We start from the raw sequence: 18,725 nt of genomic DNA, 5'->3' as shown, positions 1-18,725 counted from the left end.
CTTGAGTTTCACCTGGATCAGGTCAGTTCAGAAACTTGAAATAAAGAGTTTTACTTTGTAAATTGGATTTGGATGTTGTGTGAGGTGAGAGGTGAGGCTTTGGAACATGTCACTGTTCAAACTGACAAAAGTGTATGTGTCCTGCGTACTCTTGAGTCAGTGTCCTAGACTGTCACCTGGGGTTTCAGTGGTGCTTCTATGAATGTGCCACTTGTATGTCCCAGTAGAGTCATTTTTGTCAAGCCACAGCACGTAATGCATGTGTCCTGTCGCTGGCTCCTTGCGCCTCTGTGATGGTAGGACAGTGGGAAGGATACTGCAGGACCAATCTTTTTTGTCACAAATTAAACAGAAGGTCCTCTGCAACAGGGGAGAGTGAGAGGGTGGGTAAGGGTGATGGGGCACTTAAGAAGCTGTTAGAAAACTGCAGAACAGTTACCTTAAATGGACATGAACCATTATATTCCAGAAACAGGAATTACAATGAAAACCCCAAAGTGAAAATGATGAGGATATACTATTGATGATACGTTTATTCAACGAGTTGCTATTTGAATACCTTACAATAGCCTTTATGTCGAAAGCATAAGCAGAGTATAGAAATTAGGTAAAAGAGGATGAATCCAGAATAAGTAGTTTAAGAACCCCTGAGGCAAGACAGATAACAGCATGTCCAGGGTGTGGGAGGTGCAAAGTAGGAGGAAAATTAAGTCACCTAAGTTCATGGGAAAGGAAGGAGCAATTGACCTGTCAACACACACACACACACACACACACACACACACACACACCCTATAGTTATGGTTACTGCAACGATAGAATCAAAGCAGTTAAGTGGATTGACACCATTTCTAACAGCATGGAAGTCTGGATTATTGCTATTCTACTAATTGTTAGTGTAACTGTAGTTATTAATTATTACTGATAAAATAAGATGCATGAAGATGATCCTTCTCCAGGAGTGAGCTCTACTCATGTTCCCCAAAGTGGGCAGGGTGAGTAGGACCAGAGCATACCAACTTCCTACTGTGGTACAAAATGTAACTCTATGAGAAAGACTTCTAGTCACCTTCGCACTCAGACAAGGGGCCCAGGAGAGACCACATAGTGGGAAGGCATCGCTTCTCTGCAGGCTTGGAATTCACCCTGGGAACTATTATCTCCACCTGTTGCTTTTAGCATGGAAAGTCCTTGAATAAAATACTTGACTTGGGGTAAAGTTGCTGGAAAAAATATGAGATGCTCAATTAAATTTGAATTGCAGAGAAACAACAAATAAAATTTTAGTTATATCTCAATTATTACATGGGACATATTTAAACTGAAAAATTATTCACTGCTTATCTGAAATCAATTTTATCTGGGCATCTTATATTTTTGTCTGCTAATTCTAAAGAGACAGGCACACAGAACTTTTTGTAACTCGCATCCCACAAAATGCAAAAAAATAATTATTTGATTTTTAGAGAACCTTAAATTTATTGTTAAGACCCTTATATACCCATATGTTCAGTGAAATAATAGGAAGGCAGCATAGCAAAGTGTTTACTTGTGGGCTTTGCAGCCTGATGATCCCAAGTTCAAATTTCAACTTACCTGTCCCTTACCTTGGGCAAAACACAACTGGCAGATAAATAAACTGAAGCTTAAAGAAGTTATTGATGATGACTTCATATTTCATAGTTTATTGTGATGAAATTAGATAAAATATATAGAATGTTTAACACAGTGCCAGACATCGTATAGTTAATTGCCTTATACATCCTAAGTGCTGTTGTTATTATAAAATACATGGACGATTGAATTAAAAGAAACCCTTATTTGGGAATATTTCTCAGAACTTTATATTTCTGGTGCTATTTTACTTAATATTACTATATCTCTGTCTATATCCTACCAGCTAGAAAGAATGTTCTATGTGAGTTTAATTTGTAATACTGACAGAGTCTCATAGGTTCAGAATGCCAGTTGAGGCCTTTGGTTTAGGAAAACAGAAAGAAGCTATTAGTCATTCCAGGAGAGTCAAAGTATATGGTGTAGAAAGGGTGGAATTGGAGTAATTATGTTCCCACTGCATAGTTTCATATAATGCCTCCAGTTAGCCTGCGGTCCCACGGCGATCCCAACACCCCACCATCAGGTTTCCCATGCTCTTTATAGCCCGTAAGGAGACCTTAAACCAAATACTTTCCGGAGATTTAACAACATAGTACAACCACTCTACTGAATTGCTTCAGGAGATTGTATTTATATCTACATAGAGAGAAAGAAAACACAGACACATATAATACGTTATTCATGGGAGACTGGGATATGTGGATGGGAGGATATTCTAAAAATACATTTACTTTATTTGAATTGTATTTAAATGAATGGTTACCCCCCAATTCTCTTTCAAAGAGAAAAAGGAAAAGTACTAGGGCACGCATGCAGCAGTGGGAGGCATGTGGCTGAAGGCCTTCTTAAGGCTCTCAAGCAGGGCTTGTGTCCTCTGCACCCCTGGGTCCGTTGTTTGTGACACAGAGTTCAGCATGCTATGCTGCACGGTGTGAGATAGGGGAACAAATATATGAAATATGTACTGAATAAAAGGTTGGAGAGTGCCAGCTGATGGAGAAGGAAGTCCCTTTCTTTCATTGTAAAACAAGCCCCAGGTCCCGCCAGGACAAAAAAAAACTTTGAAAAGAGGAGCACCCATGGGTTACTCTGTGCTCATTGGAAGGAGGTTCCCACCTTCTGCTTTTTTACAAGCAGTTTAATGAGTTCATTATTGCTGAATTTATGGTTAGAACAGTGATTCTCAGTCGGTGGGGGTGGGCAAAGCAGAGACTAGGCAGTTTTAAAAAGTATACTCGGTATTCTGATATTTCATATTTAAGGAAAGAAAGCCTTTGTTTTGTCATAATCACAATAGCAAGTAAAACTAGGCCAAAGTCTTTCTTGACTAGATGGATGTACAAAAGAACTGGATGGGTGCAGGGATGGAGATGGGAACTGTCCCCAAGGAGAGGGTATCAGAGTATCCTTGGGAGGAGTGACATTCTGGTCTTTGAGAAAGAAGCAAGAGTTAAACAAGGTCATGAATACCAGGCTAGAAGTAGGCACTGCATGGTTGGAAAGAAGCCACACAAAGACTCGGAAGGAGAGTAGGGGGGTCTCTGCTGGAAGGGCAGGGGTTGCAGGGGGTGGGGGAACGGTCAGTCGGGGGCCACAGTGTTGTTATTGCTTTTGGGAGATAATTGAGAAAATAAAGGACATACTTGACAATATTGAGCAAACTTCCCTGAGAGGAGAAAACTGGAATTTATCTCCTGGTAACTTGACTGGGTGTGGCTGTTGTTGTTGGCTCCTTCAAGAAAATCAGTGCCCCAGAAGCCGCATGAGCCAATGTACCCACACTGAAAAGACCTACTTGCTTAAGAAAAAGAAAAAGCACTATGAACTATGAACTACACTAGTTCTGAGGGACTTTTCCTCTAGATTCCTTTTACTATTGATATGTGAGCCCATGCTCCAGCACATAGCCAGCCATCCAGCCACTGAAGGATTACAGAATGTGTGTTGAATGACAGTTTAAATCACTCTCACTATCTGCTTTCTTTTTCCTTATCTTAGCCCCTTACTTTGAAAAAAGGTCATGTAGAATCATAGTAAGATTTCCAGTCACTGGCCTGGGCCATTTTTCTATACTGCTGTTCAACAGAGCAATTATGTAATTTGAATCCACTCATGCAGTCATTATTTCATTCACTTAATATTAATCCAATGAGCAGGTTTGGAGCCTTGCCACATACAGAGCAATAAAGTAGGTGCCGGGGGGACAAAAAGAAGGCAGAGTGACATCCCTATCTTCAAGGAGTAAACAACCTAAGAAAGAAAAATATATGCATAGCCACTATATAAAGCAGAATGAATCAATGTTCTGTAAGAATAGCTATAAGCTAAGTGCAATGGGATAATGTGGAAAAAATATTGCTCTTCAGCTAGACTAGGAGGACACGATTACCTACTCATCAAACACCAAAAAGTTTCCTGGAAACATTATTTCAGAAGGACCAGAATTTAGGAGTGTTAGTAGTAATAATAATAGCATGCTTTATAACTAACACTCATTATTTACCATGTGCCAGACACTAGTCTAAGCATTTTCCATGAGTTATTTCCTTTAGCCCTCATGACAACTCAATGAGACTGATATAGTTATTTTCTCATTTTGTAAACCTGGAAACTGAGGCATAGAGGATTTGCCCCAGCACCCTAGCTACTAAGGAGTATCTAGAAAAAGGTAATTAGGTAAATAAAACCAATTGACAGAATAATTTTAGTCAAAGTTTTGGTAATTTCTTAAAAACGAAGATAAATGAAATGCCATGCCACACTTGCTAGATGAGAAGCCTAAGTCACATAAAATTTTAGGATTACCAAAGATTGGGATAACTTTCCTTCCTGCCCAGTTCATTAAATTACTTTTAAACTACGATGCAAATGGGAAAAACACTTAACACTTATTGACTTCCACTATGTCCCCTGAACCTACATGTATTATAGTGAAAAGTATACCCATTTTACAGATGAGGAAATTGAAGGAGATGGTAAGCACCTTGCCTAAGGTTTCCAAATTTCATTCTCTTTTCCCAGCACATCACTGGGTCTCCCTGATAGATGTTTTTCTTTCTTTCTTTTTCTTTCTTTTTAAACTATAGAGTTTTCTTGTAACCTAGTCTTCTTTTATAATCATGTTCTAATATGTTTTCTGTACATGATACTATGGTCTACCTTAGAAGCTTCTAATTTAGATTAATATATAAGAATTTGAAACAAAACCACCTATACCAATACATGGACTATCTTACAGAATTTATTATAAAATTGCTGGAAAATAGTGAATACTATTTTCTATAGTTCCAGAGTTCTCTTAACCAAAAGACGTTTTTTTTTTAATTGTGGTAAAATATACATAACATAAAATTTACCATTTTAACCATTCTTAAGTGCGATTAGGTATATTCACATTGTTATACAGCTATCACCACCATCTGTCTCTAAAACTTTTTCATCTTCCCAAACTGAAACTCAAAACTCATTAAATAATAACTTCCTCTTATCCCCTTTCTCCAGGTCCTGGCAACCACCATTCCTCTTTCTGTCTCTATAAATTTGACTGCTCTAGGCATCTCATATAAGTGGAATCTACAATATGTCCTTTTGTGCCAATATTTGTCCTTTTTGTTCCTTATTTCACTTAGCATGATGTCCTCAAGTTTCATCCATGTTTTAGCATGTGTCCAAATTTCATTTCTTTTCAAGGCTGAATAATATATAATTATCTGTATATATCACATTTTGTTTATCTATCTATCTGTGAACAGACATTTGGGTTGTTCCTACCTTTTGGCTACTGAGAACAGTGCTGCTCTGAACACTGGCGTACACATATCTGTTTGAGTCCTTGCTTTCAGTCCTTTTGGAGATACACCCAGAAGTAGAATTGTTGATCATACAGTACAGACAAAGTAGGTTTTCTGTTTTGTTTTGTTTTCCAAGAAAAGTCAGAATCTGGATTCCTAAGTGAAATTGCTGACTCAATTTTTTTAAAATGCCCTGTGAGAAGTACATTTGATGGTCCAAATTAGCCTGAGGGATGATTTCTGCAGTCTCTGCTTTACAACATTTGAAATTTACCTTTCTTCAAAGGCACAATGTGGGCGTCTAGCCAGACAGATGTGCTATGAATCCAGCTCTACTGCTTTCTAGCTGTTTGACTGTCGGCAAATTTGTTCATCTTTCAGAGGCTCCATTTGTTTGATTGTAAAATGAACAAAAACGTATTTGTCTTGCAAGATTGTTGTGAAATTTAAGGGAAGTAATATAAGCTGCCTAACCCAAAGTCTGCCCTCAGTTCTCTCTCTTCTGTTCTTCCCTTCTCTCCCTTTTTCTTCTACTATCTATTTTTATCTATCTGCAATTAAAATATCAGTCTATTTTTTATCTAAATTTTTACTGATTCTATAAATTTGATTATTTTCAACTTTTGCTTACAAACTTGCTGATTAGCCAACATTAGATAAGGAGACCGTAGTTTAGTTCTTATAATCATTGTATCTCTAATGGTTCTTTAAATATAGCCTTTCCCCAGCAGTAGGATGATCTGAGCAGTTAAGAGAAATAAGTTTTTCTAAGAAAGCTAAATAAAAAACAACACTTAAAAAAATAGTATCTTTGACATAGCAAAGACTATAAACTTTTTTTCTTTCACAATTAAATTCTCAAATCTGACTTGTCACAGTTTCTTAACTTATGTAATGCCCCCGACTCTCTTCTCCTTGAGGATTTTTTCTTGCTCAAAGTAACCATATACATATAATGATGGTGAGACATAATTTTGAGATATTTTATCAATTAGAAACCATTAAAATCAGATTGCCAATACATGCCTTGAGTTCCAAAACTTAGCATTTCCAAACAATTACTTATTTATTTTTTAAAACAAGTAAATCTGCATTTTTTATCTAAATTTTTACTGATTCTATAAATTTTTACTGATTCAATGTATAGCTCATCTCTATACATTGACCTCATAGAAGAATATTTAAATATCTACTCTAATGTTTGCCAAAGTGCAGCATTCTTTTTTCAATTGTTTCTCATTTTTGCTTCTAGTGTGGTAAAGTTAAGTTCTGGGAATTGGTTTACTAAAGGGAAGTTTAAACCACAGATGTTTGTAATTCCAACTTAAGTTTCCCATCAAAGTCTTAATGAAATTCAGCTGCCAGCAGTTCGGCTCTGAATCTGAGTCTTTCTATCATGAGAAACTTGGGGAAAACAGCATTCCAAGGCTGAATGGTAGTGGGAAAATGTTCATGTATAAGCCCAAATCCTCTGTGTAAAGAAAAAATATATAAAGAAACAAATTCTGTTTAAAAAGAAAAGCAGAGAGGGATAGTCACATGTACTTTGAGTAATAAGCAATACTATCCTCTCTTCACTTCCAGGACTTTCTTAGTTTATGTGTTATATTTTGGTGGAAGCTGAAGATCTAGTGTTTACCTAAATGGAGCAAAGTATCTTCATTCATGAGAACTGATGAGTTGGAGAAACTCCATAACATTAACAGCTTCATCAGCACAAGTCTCTTGCAGACTAGACCACTAATCCATGTTGTATACTACAGCTGAAAGGGCCCTTGAGCATAGTACAGATTTTGTGTATGAATATTTATTTTGAAATTATGCCCTCCATTAGCTGGAGTGGCATGATTACTTTAAAGGAAATCAGAGAGTCCAGAGATCAAACGTGTTTTCACTAAAACTCACCTTAAACGTGACTATTACATGCAATACTGTTGTCTGTTTACAAAGTGAATTGCAGCATGGCATGCTGAACTAAGCAGCTCTGTAACCAAAGGAATGCATAATACAGACTCCAGCAGAAGGCAAGAGAAATGTCTAATGAGCCTTATACTGTGAGATGCTAGGGCTGTAGAAGCATTGAAAATCACAGCAAGAGCCAGAGCACATATTCGGGGTCTTGGGTTTAAAATTGTGGCTGACTTCTTCTTTCACAGCAGAGTTATTCCATGGTGACTTTCAATCTTTATAACATAATGTGTGTGTTTCCCTTCGACCAACATTGATACAATTTGACAAGGGAGGAGTGCCCAAAATGTTATGTCCCTTCCTACTGATATGACATGAGTCCTGGGGGCAGTAGAGTGGTTCTGTCATCTGTGATTCTGTCAATCTCCAGGTCACAGGTGATGTGCTAAATGCCTGTGATTTTGGAGACTGAACAGAGTCTGAATGCCTAGAGATGGGCCAGTGTTTGTGGTACATGAATAATTGCCTCATTCTGTTTTGTTCCCTTGGAATCGTTGTCTGTCATGATCAATGCCAATAGACACCCTGAAGTTCCATTCATAAGAGACAAGCCCTGAAGCCTCTACTGCCGCACAGAATTCAGTATAAAAGGGGACCTGTTTGAACGCAGAGCCAGTGGGTGGTTATTATTGGATGTATAACTCAACTATACCTTACAGTGTGAACCATAAAATCAAAGGGATCATAGAATGTTAGATCTACAAAGGGAGTTTGGAGATTCAACCCTGTCATCTTGTAGGTGAGGAAACTGAGTCTCAGGAGGGGTTCGGGGTTTTTCACTCAAGGGCACAAAGCTCATTAGCAGCAATGCCAGGAACAATGTGTTCCGACCTCCAGCCTTATGTCCTTTCAAATTGTTTCAATGAACTTAATCATCCTTAGCTTTAGAACTAGAGATCATTAAGTAAATATAGATATAGATATACATATACATATACATATACATATACATATGGATATACATATAGATATAGATATAGATAGATAGATAGATATAGATAGATATAGATATTTGAATACTGAATATATACACGTATGTGTATATATTAAGAAAAAAATACTTCTAATATGCTATTATCCACTTTACTCTTTATTGTTTCTATTTATCCTTAAATTGATTTATCAGTAGGACAGTTTCACAGAATTAAGCGAAGTGGGACAAGCACTAGACTGCAAGTCTGGAACTAACTATTCTGGTTCTTGATCATGCCACTAACAACCAGATCAGCACTATCAGTTAAAGGAAATTTAATAATTCTCTTTACCTCCTGGGGCCTCAATTTCTACAGATTAAAAAGAATAAAGCATAACAAAACAAAAACAAGGTTACTTCTAGCAACAAAGTTCTATAATTGTCTAATAGAACAAAATTTTTACTAACTAAAGGAAAACTGGCTTAAGAACAGAATCACTCAAGTCACAGCTGCTGTCCTAGTTAGAACCTCAAGATTTAGGAGTCCAGAGCCTGAGGAAAACATAGAGTCCTGATCTGGTGGAGGGGCTGGGGTAGGAACACTTTAATGGAGTCCTTTTTCCTGCTTTCTTACAACTCCAGCTGCAGAGTTGAGGATTGTTTACAGACCAGAGCACTGATCCAGCCATAGACGTAAGCCTTTTCAAGGTGACACACCAAGGAGGCTTCCCAGACAGCATTAGCTGTAGGCACCTAAGCATATCCAATGGATGTCAATGGTCTCCCACACCAGAGGTCCTGGGTGCTGCCATCTGCCTTTTTCAGACCCTCAAGGATGAGTCTAACCATGAAGGTCCACAGAGAGAAACAGGAAGGATGACAACAGAAGAGGCGAGGGACATGGAGAACTACTGAAAAAAGACTCAACGTCAGTATGTCTCATAACAGTTAAGTGGGACGTGTCAGGGAGTCCAGAGAGGAGAATGTGTTTTGACTCAGTGAGGAAAGGGAGGGAAAGCTGATGACAGATTATTGATTTATTATAAACATCAACTAAATCACTGCACTATGGTATACACATTACAGCTGTCAACTGAGTCTTCACGATAAGGTGAAGAGGAAGCCTAACTTGATGCTCGTCTCTACATTGGGCAGAACTCAACGTTTGGAAGCAAATATATTCAAGGACCTTTCAGGAGATCAGAATTGTCACCGTGTGAAGGAGTCTGCCCTGGGGTGTGAATGCCCTGACTGTTGCTGGCTACCGGGAAGAGGGGTCTAACTTGTGGTATCTCAAAGTGTAACCCGAGGATAGCAGCGCCAGCAGCACTGGGCTCGTGTTAGAGATGCAGACTCTCAGGTCCCACTCCTGAATCGGAATCTGCCTTTTCACCAAATCCCCAGGCTGTTCACAGTATGAGAAGCCTCTAAAATGCAGCTGGGCTTGAATTTTAATGGACTTAGGAGAACATGAGAATCCAGAAAAGGGAAGATTTTTTTGATATACTGTAATTACAGGGAGGCCTAAAATATAAAACCAAATCATGGCTGTGTGAGGCTAGTGAGGGGGCTCACAGGCCCACCCAGGTATTAGCCCTTGGCCTGAAATTTTATACTTTAAAATAAAGGAAGTGAAGGGAAGAGAAGGAGAGAGAAGGAGCTTCAAAGCAAACTGCTGCTTTGAGGCATCTGAAGAAGCTGAGAAGGTAGTGTCACTTCCTGGCCTGTCATAGTAAGTGCTCAGGAAGGGGTTTTTAAGGAAAACATGAAATAATAGGGAAGGTTTTCTACTTCCACCTACTTCTCAGCATCCGTAGCTTAGAAATAGGACTTGTGGAGACTCTGTGTCCTTGAGGGGAGGCAGAGGAAGAATTTATTTGTAGAATCTGCTTGAAAATAGGTGTGTCTCTCAGACTCCTCAGGAAATAGTGGGATTGTGTAATGTTTCTCTTGCTAACAAGGAAGGCTTTCTAATTCACGATAATGTGTCTTTAGGGAGTGAGGAATGTGGTCTGTGTCCTAGACTGGAAAGATAATGTTAAGAGATATGAAAGAGCTAGTTCTCCACAATGAAAATACCCCAGGCTAGTCCTCTAGCTGGTACTTTTCTAGAAGGATTGAGATCCGCAGAAAAGTGCTCTGAAGTCAAGGTCTATGCCTCCTCCTGCGTCAGAGGAGGCATTGCCATTCTCCTGGCAGACTCCAGGTCTCCTTGATTGAGCTCCAGCCCTGAGAGGGCCTCTGGCTATTTTATAACAGCCTTAAAGAACATCTATTCTGGAACTCTTTCAGGATAGCTAACTGGATGATTTCAAAGATCCTTTTAGTTTTAATTCCCAAGCCCTTGATAAGCACTGTATCCCTGATGCTGTGTCCTAGGCATTGTTCTAAGCACTGTGTGTGTACTATTAACTCATTTGCTCCTCATAACAATGAGGAAGGCACTGCTGTTAGCACCATTTTACAGATGAGGAAACTGAGTCATATAGAAGTTGAGTAACTTACCCGAAGTCACAGTTTAAGATATGTGGCTCTAAGCTCTTAATCTTTGTCCGATGATGACCCTTTAACATCTGTCTTTAAATCTCAGAGTGCCTCAGAATAGCTGAGCTACTAGGGTCCCCAGTGTCATCCAGGAATTCCAGAGTGGTCATAGTAGTCAAGGAGTCTCTAAAGAACATTTAAATTTGTGCTAAGCATTAGTCATTTCAGTGGAATCCTGAGTTTACTTTAGGGACTTACTACTTAAAAGAACTTGATGGAAGGATAAGGAAAGAACTTGAAATGTAGTAACAGCAGGACCTCAGGAGAAATGATTAGACAGAGTATGTCAATCATAGGAAAACTGAATGAAGGTTTTGAAACAGTTTACACTTAAAAAATTTTTTTCTATAAATGACAATATAAAAAGAAAGGGAGTTTAGCAACAGAAAGAATTCATCGGGCCTAGAAGAAACAGGCTATTAACTGCCTTCTTAGAAATTTTTAACCAGTATATAAAATATGTCCAGATAACTTATGTCATGCATCGGTAATAAGTGAGTTATTCATTCAGCACATAATGATTAAGAGTCAATTGCTGAGAGGCATCATGCAAGGCACTGACAGTTTTGTGTGGATCAGAGCCTGATAGTCTCTGCCCTCCTGGACTAGTGAAGTACCACTTGTGAAGTCCATTGTTAACCTAGGACAGAGGAATGTATTACAGTAGTGGTCCTCCAAATTTTCATGCCCAAGAATCTACAATTCCTCCTATTCCTCTAGCCTCATGTTTTGCAGTATTTTGCCCACTGTATTAGTTTACTAGGGCTGCCATAACCTCAGACTAGGAGGCTTAAATGACAGAATTTATTTTCTCACAGTTCTGGAGGCTAGAAGTCCAAGATCAAGATGATGTCAGGGTTGGTTTCTGGTAATGCTCTCCTGGCTTGTAGACGGCCATGTCTCTGAGTCCTCACATGGTCTTTCTTCTGTAAAGAGAGCCCTGGTATCTCTTCCTCTTTTATAAAGACACCAGTTGTACTAACATAAGACCTTACCCTTATGGATTCTCTTAGCTTTTATTACCTCCTTATGGGCCCTGTCTCCAAATACACTCACACTGGACATTAGAACCTCAACGTATAAATTTGAAGAGGGGGGGCAGTGACATAATTGAGTCTATAACACCTACCAGGTGTTACTAAACAATTACTCATTTTTTAATGAGGGAAAGTAATTTGTAACTGCAAAAGAGAGCTTCTGATAAAATAAGATAATCAGTGTTATCCCTCTGTATTAACTTCAACTAAAAACAAAACAAACACAAAAATTTATCTTTTCATTTAGTGAAATAGGAAAATATTACATCAAGTCCTATATTGTCACTTTGTATTCCTTAGGTGTACAGGGACATTTGATTGATCAGCATCAATACATTCTCTGTATCTACTTGACCCCTTTTACCCCATCTACCTCTCCCCTTCCCCCACCCCTCTACCCTCTGGTAACCACTAGTCTATGGGGTCTATGTCCATGAGTCTCATGTTTGTTTGTCCTGTTTGTTTGTTGCTTTTAGGTTTATATCCCACATGTAAGTGATATGCGATTTCCAACTTTTTCTGACTGGCTTATTTTGCTTAGCACGATTATGTCAAGGTCCATCCATGTTGTCACAAATGGCAGTATTTCATCACTTCTTATGGCTGAGTAATATTCCATTGTGTATATGTACCACAGCTTCTTTATCCAATCATCTATTGTAAGACACTTTGGTTGCTTCCATGTCCTGGCCACTGTGAATAATGCTGCTATGAACATCGGTGTGCAAATATCTTTCCGGATATGAGTTTTCCAGTCTTTAGAGTAAATATCCAGTAGAGGGATTGCTGGATCATATGGTAGAGTGGTGACAGAAAGAAATCTAACTATGGGAGGTGAATACACAATGTAAATATATATGCGCCTTACTTTTAAAATGTACAGTTGAAATTTACTGGATTTTGTTACTCAATGTCACCATCAAAACAAAACTTAATTAATTAATTAAAAATTAAAATAAAATGTATAAAAAAGGTACCTACTATCTTTTTTAAAGCAAATGCCATGTTTTCTACAAAGATGAATAAAACAGAGTCAAAGAGATAAAACAAGTACACCAATAGCGTAATGCAGCTAAATTGATATGTTATAAAAACTTTTAGAGGGTTTAGAAGGATGTTTCACTCCTAGTGGGAAGTTCACAAGTGATTTCATGGGAGAGGTGACATTTGAGTTGAATCTTTAAGACTGAAGAAAATTTAAGCTGAGGAGACTAGATGAGTAAAGAAAAGACAGAATTTCTCCTAGAAAGGCATGTGGTCTCAGTGGTGGAAATGGATAACAAGGAGCCATTGAAGATTTCAGAGAGGAAAAGAAACTCCACATTAATCTGGAAACAGGCTATTGGATGGATTGGGCAGTAGGCAGCAGAGTCAGAGTAACCTCTGTCACGCTTTGGCAATTGTTCAGGTGAGAGAGTCGGGTCTTAATTTGGATAGTGGCCATGATCTGAAAAGGAGAGAATAGATACTGGAGTCATTGTGGAGATTCCATCAAGAAGACTTGCCATATGTTTGGAGAGCAAGTATAATGGAGAAGTCAAAGGTGCTACTGGTATTTGTAGACATGTATTACATTACGGGGAAGGGAAATCTCTTCAGAAACCTTTTAACTTAAGATCTACTAAATCAGTGTCTTTTAAGCTGAGGCTTCATGGAAATGCCTCAGGTAATTTGGGGTGAGGGAGGCTGAGCAGCAGGAAGTTGGAGCTCTGCTTCCTTCAACCAGAGCTTCTCTTTTTTAAAAAATGTGCTTTATAGATGAATTTCACATGACATTTCACTGGGGAGAAAAAACAGATATCTTAGCTCTAAAATGTTTGAGAACCCTTAAGCTGGGAGATCCTGAGTTGATAGTCTAAGTAATGACAGATCTCCAAAATGTTATTCAAAATCTTGTTCAAATCAAGTGCCTTTGAAGCATTTTCTCAGGAGCACACACACCTGCCTCAGGGCCAGTACATGGTGCTGATGGCACAGAGCCGCTGATGCTCTGATATCTCTGCAGCAGCTGTAAACATGAGCTAGCAATCTCTAAACAATTGGTGCTCTCCTGAGAGCTATTTTTATGCTTCCTGTTCCCTGTCTGATATTTTTGGCCCTTTCCTAGGAAATTAGGAAATTCCACTTTTGTCTCAGTTATTACCTGGGAGTGCTGAGAAAAACAACGAAGGAATTTTAGAAAGAGATTAGGGTGTTAAGATTGCTGATATTTTTTTGGTCAAGTGTTTGCTTGGTTCTTATTGGGGTGAGGGAGGCTGGGCAGCAGGAAGCCGGAGCTCTGTTTCCTTCAACCAGAGCATTTCTTGGTTCTAAATCAATTACTCCATCACCATAAACATCATCTCATCCTAAAACCTAAACCACAGTTTCTTACCTGCACCCTGAGTTGAAGAAATAGTTGCTATTCTTTCTCTCCTCTCTCTCAACATAGTATTACACCTATCTGTGGTTCTTTGTCTCCAAAGGCCAAAATGCTTCCACTATGAATGTTATGTCTATTAAAAGGGAGAAAATGAATATTAAAACTGTATTTTATCTTTATTTTCTCATTTGAATAAAAAAAAAATAGCACCTTAAGTGTTTCACAGTGTTATAAAGGCAAGCTACAGCATGTTTCATTTTGCTTTATGACATATATGCAGAACACCAAGGGAGAATTGATCTTTTGTTGGATTAAGAATGCTTCCTTTATCTCTCTACCCATAGCTTGAAGCATTCAGCTTTTAAAAAGCTATTGATATTGGACAAATGTTATTCATAACTGCCAAATATTGAAATTTCCAATGACTACTAACTTAGTTGAAAAATAACATTAATAGTTATAAAGCTTTCGTGATTTACAAATGTCGTCCTACATATTTCCACCTTTATTCTCCATAACCATCTTACAAACCAGATGGTTGTTAATATAATTTATGAAAACATGGGGATGTTAAATCATTTGCCCAAAGTCTCATAGCATGTAATCTTATTGAAACAACAGGAAATTTTACAGAATTCCAGAACGTTAGCATGGGAAGAACCTAGAAATCATCATATCACTGATGTCATTGAAAGAGAAGGAAACTGGAGCTGGAAGTTTAGTCACTTCCTCAAGGTCCTGCAGCAGGTTTTTAGAACTGGAACCAGAACCAAGTTTCCTGGCTCTTGGAACAGTCTTGCCTTACTGCATCACATACCATGGATGCCATTACCAGAACAAATAATAGGGGTGAGAAACACCTGGTGATCTGTGTGTTGGGACATTAAGTTGGATGAGACAAGAGCATATCCATGTTTACCTTCTCGTTATGTCTTATGTCACCATCTGTGCTTGAGTCCTAACTAATTTAATTTCTAAAATATTGGAAATTCTCTTGGCCTTTCGGTCAATATATTTATCCCAATTTTGAATTTAATTTATAATCACATCATTCATAACTTTTTTTCATTTCAAAGATTTTTGTTTTGGGCCCACATGGCTATTGATCCCTTAAACTATGCTTTCAGCACCTATACTTAGAAAGTTTTCATTCAAGTGCAATAAGACCTTAGAATTTCTGGCTAGAGTTTTCTGATAGTCATATAAAAATAAACACACACCTCTGGGATCTTAAAAGGAAGAAAGAAAAAAGATCTACTTCAAAAATGAACAACACTTTTGTTTTAAAACAATTGAACTAATTTTAAATATTCCCCAACTACATCATGTCTGCTATTTCCCCTATACATAGTCATCTTTCAGATTTCCACATGACTTCACGAATTCAAGAAACTTTCCTATCATGTAGCAGAGCAATCGCAATATGAGAAATTAATGAAGAAAATGAAATATGTGATAGCACCAAAGTGGTCTATTCTGGCAGTTGTACGCCACGGAAACCTTCCCAACCAGCCTTATAACAAGTCTCGGTTTCAGCATCTTCATTTTATTTGTGAAGCTTTTTCACTGCTGATTTCAGAGCTATCACTCAGCTCTTCTAACAGCAAGGAAATACATAATGCCTGTTTCTCAAAGAAAGTCTGCCAATTCCCAGTCAAACTACAATTAGTGAAATCCAGGGACTGCCCCATGAATAACATCTGCTTAGATGTGCCCTGAGTCTAATAGAGGATAAGAAATAAGGGTTTAGGCAGGGGGAAGCAGGGGGAGGAGGGCAGTCCCTTGTGGTCAGCAAAATTGGAAGGTCTTTGGAAAGCAGACAGACAGCTCTAACCTGCTGCTCACTCAAAGGTTCATTTTCAAAATGACAAGCAGCAACATCCCTGTTCTCTCCTCTAGTCCCTGATGTGAGGAGGTTCCTCAATACAGTGAGAGTAATACAGGATATAAGCTGATAGAAATCGCTTTGTAGATCAGAGTAATAATCTCTATGAGGGAATGATAACACTCTTTATAAGGTACTTAAAATCTCTGGGTTTTATTGAAGGGCTGAGTTCTTTTACTCTCAAAGAATATTTGTGATTATTTTGGCAGATGAAGCACATTTTTTCCTGTAGCCTGTGTTTTTGGACCTGCAATATATCAAAATGTTCAGTGGAAATAAGCATTTTGGGTTTTTTCTTTTTTGGTAGAAAAATTTTTTGTCTGCTCTTCTATTTGGTTATTTTGAACACTAACAAGTATTTGACCCTTTTTTAGTTTTAAGACATTATAGCTTCATCTCGGATTATTTTAACTGTTTTGATTTTTCTTTTATTATAATTTTTTTTTCTAAATCTGCTAATATAATCTCTTGTTCATTTAGAAACTGCGATTTCTCCTCAAAGTCATGAGTCAGCTTGGATTTCCTTTGAGCGTGGTTCAAATTATCTAAGAAATTTACAAATTTCAAAAAAAGAAAAAGAAAAGCTAAAATAGTAGTGAAGCTTTAAATGGGGATAGTTTTGGGCTCTATTTCAGCTGCTCGATTACTGGGGTATTGATGATAGAGTGTTGAAAACCAAGCACACCAGGTTCTTGCTTTAATTCTTGATAGGTTCTAAGTCAGTTAAATCAATCTTGTAGCTACTCAGAGAGCTACAAAACCAAATATTTCCACCATCATTGTTTTGCTCATCTCACTTTGGGCAAAATATATTACATCACAGAATAAGAGAGACTAAAATTAAAATATTCTTTTTATATTTGAATAATATTCTCTCTGTGCATAAGTAGTAACTTGGAAATTATCATCAATTCCAAAATTCCTAATTTTTAAGCCACATGACAGTCACTCATGAATCCTGGTGACCACAAAGAATTAATGAGGCTTCTAGGCATACCTAACATTTATTTCAGAGATTAAGGCATATCTCCAATATCATCTACAAAGTGTAGAGAGAGAGTGGGTACATTGCAAGCCAGAAGGTTGCTGAAGATGTCACACAAGTTTAATTGCTGATTTAAACTAATCCTTCCAAAGAAAGTCCCAGCAAGTAGGAAAAATTAGTTCCATCTGGTGCCTTTATTGAAGTAGATTATCAGGAGTAAAGAATGTCTGCTTTAAGCAATTAAACAACAGAAGGAATATGTTTGAACCACTCTAACTTATGAGTGACTAAAAATATGCTCTATGCTTTCCAGCCTTTCAGCTTCAGCTTTCCTCCTTCCAGAAGACCCTACATAAATGCCACTCCCTTTGAAGAACCATTCTTGACCCCTACCCATGTTAAAAGTCATCTACCCTTCACTCAGCATTTCTCTGTGCCTCTCTACCACATACTACACAGTAAGTTAATTATGCAGCTTAAATGCCCCCCACTAAACTGTTGGAGGCCCACAGTGTCCAAGAGTCATCTTCCAATTCCCCAAATTGCCTGGCCAAATGCCTTCAGTATAATAAGTGCTCAAAAAATAATAATGTATTCCTCAGTTATTTGTTGAATGCCTGCTTTGTGTCATGCCCTAAACTGCACTCCAGGTAAACAGTGGCCCATGAAACAGAGAGCCAGAATGAATATGTGACCATACCAAATACTGAAAGCCAAAATAGTACCGAGTATTGTTTGTAGTATGTGTACATTTGGACATTATTCTGTCCTATAATCTGATGAATGAATTGTCATTTGGCTTGGCATCATTAGTGAGCCATGGTGTTCCTAAGCTATTCGTCTCAGGAGCTCTGCACTGCGGGTGAGAATGCCTTTTAAGCTAAAAGCTTTGTCTTTCCCACTGTATATGGAAAAATTGACTATGTGCTTTCATGGAGAAGGTCTAGCTAAGAAATGTTTATATTGGAACAAGCCCCATCTCTAAATCTGGGCTTGTTGCTGAATGGTATTTTGTTTCCTTGGATCAGAGAGGGGTCTGGAAACATCTGTAACTAGAGTATTGTTTTAAAGTCAGCACAATTTTCCCCCCTCAAATGACAGATAATAGAATTACTTTAAATCAAACAGTCTCAGCCTTTCCCATCCATTTCCTTTCTCAAATGTGTATCATTTTGTTGTCATTAAACAGCAGTGCGTAGAATCGATTTGCAGCACCCTAGGAATTGCTACCTCCTTTGCAGTCATTCTCTTTTCACTTTAGTTTGTGTACTTTACCTTCACTCTTATAAACACTCTACAGAATAACTATCTGGATCACAACAATTATCTGAGCACAGAATTTAAAAGCGATAAACAGATAATATCAGATTATAAAGTGATTCTGAACCTAGGTTCCAGAATTTTACTAAAAAGAAATGTGCAGATTATTTATGCCATTTATGAATGTAAAACTGAATGAAATAAAGATTTAAATTAAACAGTATTTTATCCGAATCACAAAATGAAATCTTAAGGGAGGGAAGTTAAGGAGAAAAATCACAGGAAATAATTCCAAATAACATATAAAGGATGGAAATTCTGTGCCAATTTTGAATTTCATTCACGTTCTAAAAAGAATAGAAG

The 18,725-nt window shown here is 37.9% G+C and overlaps 1 protein-coding gene across 1 annotated transcript in view; it reads left to right on the top strand.

Annotated features, from left to right (window-relative positions):
* LAMA4 (laminin subunit alpha 4) overlaps positions 1-18,725 on the top strand; it is a 129,655-nt gene that overhangs the window by 322 nt on the left and 110,608 nt on the right. The gene's annotated exons all lie outside the window — the stretch shown is intronic.

Source organism: Pteropus alecto, unplaced genomic scaffold (genome assembly GCF_000325575.1).
Source record: "Pteropus alecto unplaced genomic scaffold, ASM32557v1 scaffold79, whole genome shotgun sequence".
NCBI lineage: Eukaryota > Metazoa > Chordata > Mammalia > Chiroptera > Pteropodidae > Pteropus > Pteropus alecto.
Note: the sequence above shows the minus strand (reverse complement) of the source record. Positions and strands in the feature narration are given on the sequence as shown.